Raw genomic sequence first — 6,961 nt, forward strand, 5'->3', positions numbered from 1 at the left:
TCTGAACATGCTCCCCCGCACTCTCTTGTCAGACTCTCCTGACATTCTCTTGCTCTCCTTTTTGGGAAGCCTGAGGCTGAGAGCTGGGGGAAGCCATCCTGAAGCTTGTGTAAAGGTAATTTTTGTCTGTGTTTTATTTATGTCACCACAAATTCACAAATGTGACCTTAGTTCAGCTGTCTGTGCCTATTTGGGGTGGCACTAAGACACATCAATATTTATAATATCTCAATTTCACAATAGCTAAGCTATGGAAACAATGTAGGTGCCCCTCAACAGATGAATGGATAAAGAAAATGTGGCATATATACACAATGGAATGTTATTCAGCTTTAAAGAAGAATTAAATTATGGTATTTGCTGGTAAATGGATGGAGCTGGGAAATATTATGCTAAGTGAAATAAACCTATTACCAAGAATCAGAGGCCAAATGTTTTCTCTGATATGTGGATGCTAATTTTCAATAGGTGGCGAGGGATCTAGGGAAGAATAGAGTTAGTTTGGATTATACAGAGGGGAGTAAAGGGAAGGGAGGGTGTATGAGGGTAAGAAAGGTAGTAGAATGAATCAGACATTAGTACCCTGAATGCATATATGATTAAACAATTGCTGTAATTCTACATCATGTATACCCAGAAGAATGAGAAGCTATACTCCATTTATGTATGATGTTTCAAAATGCATTCCACTGTTTTGTATGACTATTAGAAAATTTAAAAAATTCCTTATTCAAATAAATAAGAAATTCAAATAAGCAAAGCTTATAAAATAGCAGAAATACTTAACAATCTTACCTTAAATGTGGTAGGTAATACAGTAGTTATTACCCTTTGGGATGTAATTACCAATGTATATTAAGAATACAAAAAAATTTTCACATTCCTTGACAGTAGTTTTTTTCTGTGGGGAACTATGTTTACAAAACTACTTAAAATATAAAAAGCATTATGAGCCAATCTACTCATTGCCACCTTATTTCTGTTAACCATTCTATGCAAAACAGCAACCCTGTTGTCCTCTAAATACTTTTTCCTATTTTTATGGCATTTATTATCATCTGACATTTGTTTATTATCAGTCCCCCTCAGAACCCCTAGAATTTAAGCCCCAGGAGAGTTTGCCTGCTTTGTCCAGTACAATATTTTCAGTTGATAGTTGTTAAGTGAAGAAATAATTCCAAACTTTCAGCAAGAAAGGAATTATTTTCAAAATTATGGTTTATTCACTTAACATAATAGAGTGAAACTATTAGGGACATTTGAAGAATAACAACATGGAGAAGTATTAATCCTGAAATGATAAGTTTAAAAAAGAGAAATAAATTCTCATATATATACAGGCATGCAACACATGATGTTTTGATCAATGCTGGATAGCATATATGATGGCGGTCCCACAATGGAAATGAAAATTTCCTCTTGCCAAGTGACATTATAGTTACACCACAGTGCAGCACATTACTCATGTCTATGCTGGTAATGGAGGCCAAAACCTACTGTCCTGACAGTCTTATAAGAGCATAGCACATTATATTATGTCTAGTACATAATGCTTGATAATCATAATAAAGGACTCTCTTACTTTTTTATGTATTTGCTCTACAATACTTCACCATTATTTTAGAATTATTCCTTCTACTTATTAAAACATCTACTGTATATATATTGGTGCCTACTAAAATGCAAAAGCTTAAGAATCCACTACAAATCAGATGTCCTCCAAACTAAAGTTATTAGTAATTTTCCAGGTTTATATTTCTGTGATCCTAATAGCATTATGACCATCACCTTAAGAAAAAATATAATTAAATGAAGACTTGGCTTTATAAACCATGCTACTCTGATTAAAAGATTGGACACTAATAACCTAAAATAATAATAACAATAATCTGAAAACAAAGCAAATTTAACTGATGGTTTATGTATTCCATCTGATTTTCAAAATTATTATACACACTGGATTTGTTTTGCTTGTAAAAATTTTGCTTTGTACTTGCCTTCTACAATATCATTACCATTGTCTTTTGGTGTTTTACAGAAGAACTATTACTAACAATACAACCTGGGTTAATTTGAGATAACAAACCCTCACTTACAAGATAGATAGAATATAATGCTGACCTTTAGCACTAATATTGACCCCAATTAATGAAAAGGGGTAACTGTAAAAATTATAGACATTAAAACTAAAACTATTACTTGCACTTCAAGAGTGGTGAAAGTGACCTCAATATTTTAAATCAAATGTTGGAGATCAAAGCCATGGAAGTAAAAGAACTAAGGAAAGAGCACTAATATTTAGGCCCTTGAATTCTAAAGTCATCCAAGATTCAGGAAATGATAGAACCCTTCTAAAGGCTGTGCAAACCTGGTGAGTAACCCCATGTCCTCATCAGGGTTCTTCCATAACAGGAAGTCAATCAGTATACATTAGGCAAAGAGAAGGATTATTGAAGATGTCCCTGATACTTCCAAGGAAAACCAGGTATTGTCAGCAAGACCCTGACACTTCCTGGCAGACAGCACAACCAGTTGAGAAGATAAAGAAGCCAAAAGGTTTTTCACAAGTTCCCAAGAGGGAACTTAGAGGAATCTCAGGCGACCTTATTAGAAACAAGGTCTATTTTTGCTCTTAAACACCTGTCGGGAAAGTACAACCAAAACACAGCCAACATGGACATATCAAGGGAAAGAAGGTTCTTTAAGAATATCTTCTTTTAATATAACATGAGATGCATACTTGTGTCAGCCCTATCAAAAGTAAGTAGAGATGCTATAGAGATGCATGAGTGTTGGATAATAACTATCAAACAGACTCTGCTATAATCATGTTTTATCTGAATTAATTTAAGTCTGATCATGATTTAAAAAAAACACACACACATTCTGAGATGTGGGCAAATAAAAACATTAATGTTTACTTGGTAAGCTTTTGGTTATGGCCACTGTGGGAACTCTGGTAAGCATGTCTGCTCCTATTGCTCAACCCTCGCCCTCTGAATCTCTAATAAAGTCTGCATCTTCCAGATTGCAACAATTACATGTTAAGAAGATGGTAACACAAAACTTCCAGCCCATTCCCACAAATGAGACCAGTTTTTTCTGTCAGTTCATGGAGAGGCCACAAAAGAAGAACTGAACACCACCAAGAACAAGGTGAGGAGTTCACAGTGGATCCTCCCTCAAAGCTGCAGCTTGAGACGATGGCACCCCAACCGGCCCCTTGACTGTACCTACTGAGAAACCTGACCTAGACACACCAGATAAAAAAGGACTGGAGAGTACAGAGTGCCATTCCAGAAACATGTATAAACACAGATTTGCAGGTGTGTGGCCTTCAGAGGAGGATGTTGTCTATGTACGGGCTGAACTTCACTGCCCACCCTGGGTAGTGAGCAGTGGCCTGAAAGGTCTGCTTCTGCAGACCCTCAGAGGTAGCACCTCAACAGTAGCCAGCTCTGCCTGTCTGCATGCACCACTGGGCTCTGGATGATGAGTGAGATCACTGGCTCAAAGGGCTCTGGATCCTGACAGTGACAGCAAAGCTCCAAAAGAAACTACCATGGCTTCAGGAGTCTTGTCTCCAAATGAGTAATGATATTCCATGCTGGTAAATAATAGTGGGCATGCTTCAAACATGAAAGGAAATTCAGAACATCTAAGACTGAAGTACACAAAAGTGGAGGGCATGTATGGGCATGTCATCCATGGACACTGACGTGTTCCAGGGAGTGTGGTGGCAGAGCATGCAAATATGAGAATGCAGCCTACTGGAGTGAGCAGGAGCAAGATATTAAGGGTTTTTATTCATCCTGGGTCACTGATAATATCCAGGTCATGGCTCTTCTGTTATCTGAGCTCCTGGAGAAGTACCACATCATGGAGCAGGTCCTCAGTCATGGTCTAAAACCAATAATCAACCTGCAGCACCCTGGTAAGGATGCAAACAGCTATGGGAACACTCTGGAAGGAGAAAGGTTACACATACCTTTCTGAAGCTTTCTTGGAGGGTGGCACTTATTTCTACAATTTTAGATGGAAGGATTATGGGGTAGCATCTCCTACCACCATCTTAGATATGGTGAAGACGATGACATTTGCCTTACAGGAAGGAAAAGTTGTCATCTATTGTCACAGAGGACTTAGTCAGACAGGTGTTTTAATAGTATGTTATTTAGTTTTTGCAACAAGAATGACTGCTGACCAAGCAATTGTATTTGTGCAGACTAAGTGACCCAATTCAACATAAATCAGAGGACAACTGCTATGAGTACAAAAATTTACTCACTCTCTGACTCCTCTCACTCAATATTTTCTCTTTCTGTGATTCCAAAGCACACGCTGTAACATTAGTCTAGTACCTAATTTGCCACCATCATTTGATTCATGGTTAGGAGTCATGAGTTCTGAACATGTGCCCCAAATTGTCCAACTGGTCTGCAAATTTCTTGCTGAAAACAGGTCAGTGGTGATAAAGGTCATGGTGAAAGGACCTGAACTCTCTGCTGAAATTGAAAAGACCATGTCTGAGATTATGACAATGTGTCTGGATGAAGAGTTAATGAAGCACAAGAGTGAGGCATCAGACCCATTTAACCCTACTGAAGTGGTGGCAGAGTATGAGAAATGTGATGATTCTTTCCAATGAGCAAGAGTTTGACCCCCTTTGGAAGAGGCAGGATGTCCAGTGACCCATCTGAAAAGGCGATTCAGGTACAGTAACTCAGAGTTAAAGAGGACCAAAACTCTCCTGGAGCAAGAAGAGACACCATTCCTGCCCAGGATGTGCTGGGCCACAACCTCCAGCAGCAGAAGCCCATCAGACATTGTGGAGACTCACCATCTCCAGAACTCGAGTTCCAGAGGAGGCATTGGTTGGCAACACATTTTCTTTCTGGAGTCACTCTAACTGTGGAGGACTGGAAAGATCCAAGGATGATGAAACACCACTTTTTTGTAGGAGAGACATTCCAAAGTACAATGAAGTAGAACCTTCTCTGTGGGTATTTTACATTCATGCAATCCTGGAGATCCAGTTACACCTACTTTGCAAATCTCCATAAGGATTTAAAACCTTCTCATCAGCAAGTGGCCCTCTGTCGTTGTGAACCACACAGTGGTTGGGGCCCAGGCTCTGTGGAAGAGGAAGGCAGGACCTGCTTCAGCCTTCCAGGCTGAGGCTTCTTCTGGTGTCTTCATTCTTCATTCAAGACACAGCTCTTGATTGGACGAGATCCCCAGAAGAGCAAAGGTCTGTCTGAAGCAGTGCCACATGCTGACTTGCCATCTGAATTGTCTGTTGAAGCAAGGAGGATACTGGCAGCCAAAGCTCTGGCAAATTTAAATGAGTTTATAGAAAAGAAGGAAGGGAAAATGAAGGTAGAAATGTGTCAGAAAGAACTAAATTTCCAAAGTGGAGATGGGAAAGAACATATGGTGAGAGAGATGCTTTCATCCTGGGTCATTTGATGTGGTCTTTGGTGGAGCAACTAAAGGAGCCTGTAATCACCAAAGAAGATGTGGACACGTTAGTTGACAGACAAGCCCTGTTGTTATTAGAGAAGGGACAGCACCAGACTATCCTTTGTGTGTTGCATTGCATAGTGAACCTGAAGAAATTCTCATGGAGTGGAGGAAGCTTGCCTTATTCACATCATTAAGGTTTTAACTAAGGTTAGTTTTGATTCGGAGAATGGAACAATAGTTTATAAAGTCCTGAAGAAAATATTTAAGCACATTTTGGGTGGGGAAAAAAATGACAAAAGAGCCCCAAGCCAGGCCTCTTGTGAAGGTAAATTTCTCCTCATGATGAATATGTGAGGACTAAATATCAAGATAACATTTCTGTTCATCTGTGAATAAGGTGAAGTTTGTGGAACTACTTTTTCTCATAGTACTTTATTTTTAATGCTGTTGTCTTGTGCTGAGAATGATCTTCTTCAGGGAAATTATTTAAAAAAAATATCCTTGAGCTTAGGCTGTGTTGTAGCTCAGTGGTAGAGCACCTGTCTTGCATGTGCAAGGCACTGGATTCAATCTTCAGCACCACATAAAAATAAATAAATAAAATAATGGTATTGTATCCATCTACAACTAAAACAAACAAACAAAAAATTTAAAAAATATATTCTTGAGTTACATCTTAGTCTTGAAAAAATTTGGTGCCACTTTCTTTTATTTACTCAACTGAATTAATATTCAGTTGTATTAACATTTTAAGTATGTGTGTTTACCTTAATTCTTTTTGACATTCTGGAAAAAAGTAATTTCAAAACAATTTTTTGATAGAACTTTTCCTATACATTTTACCAAATAGATGATTTTTATAGTAAAGCTTACTGCATATGTATCCCACGGGAAAGTCACAAAGAGTCTCAAATGTTTTAAATTTGTTACTAAGAAATTTATTGATATGTTTTTAAAGGACTTCTAAAAATTTTGTTTGAAATTTCTTGGTTTTTGTTTTTATAAAAGGTTCAGAGTTTCAAAGTGTATCATTTTCAAAGCCATTTAGTTTTGCTTTAGTGGATAGGCTGTAAAGTGACTGGGATTTTTTGTATTTTGGTACCAAGGTTACTTAACTGCTGAGCCACATCAGAGCCATTTTTTAATATTATTTAGAGATGGTCTGGCTAAGTTGTTTAGCACCTCTCTTTTGCTGAGGATGGCTTTGCACTCATGTTCCTCCTGCCGTATTCTTTTGAACTGTTGGGATTACAGGCATGAACCACCGCTCTGGGCTATGACTGGGATTTTTTGCTTGTAGAAAGTAAAGGTCATCAGACTTCCAGAGGATCTTTCCAGCCTTGGCTGTCACAGTAGGCAGGAGCAAGTCTCAATATACCAGGCCTATTCCCACTCTCCTAAGTTGCTGCTGAGCCAAATCACATCTTACAAAGGAAGTGGGGTCAGAAGTGGGCAGTGTGGGAAATTGGTAAAGAACAGGACTTGCCTGTGTCCC

General features: G+C 38.4%; 1 protein-coding gene and 1 pseudogene across 1 annotated transcript in view; one reads left to right on the top strand and one right to left on the bottom strand.

Moving 5' to 3' along the window:
• The window catches only part of LOC114104822 (uncharacterized), a 419,591-nt gene that overhangs the window by 167,293 nt on the left and 245,337 nt on the right, over nt 1–6,961 (bottom strand).
• LOC114104937 (protein tyrosine phosphatase domain-containing protein 1 pseudogene) lies at nt 3,563–5,820 on the top strand (annotated as a pseudogene).

The sequence above is a fragment of the Marmota flaviventris genome, chromosome 3, assembly GCF_047511675.1.
Source record: "Marmota flaviventris isolate mMarFla1 chromosome 3, mMarFla1.hap1, whole genome shotgun sequence".
Classification (NCBI taxonomy): Eukaryota; Metazoa; Chordata; class Mammalia; order Rodentia; family Sciuridae; genus Marmota; species Marmota flaviventris.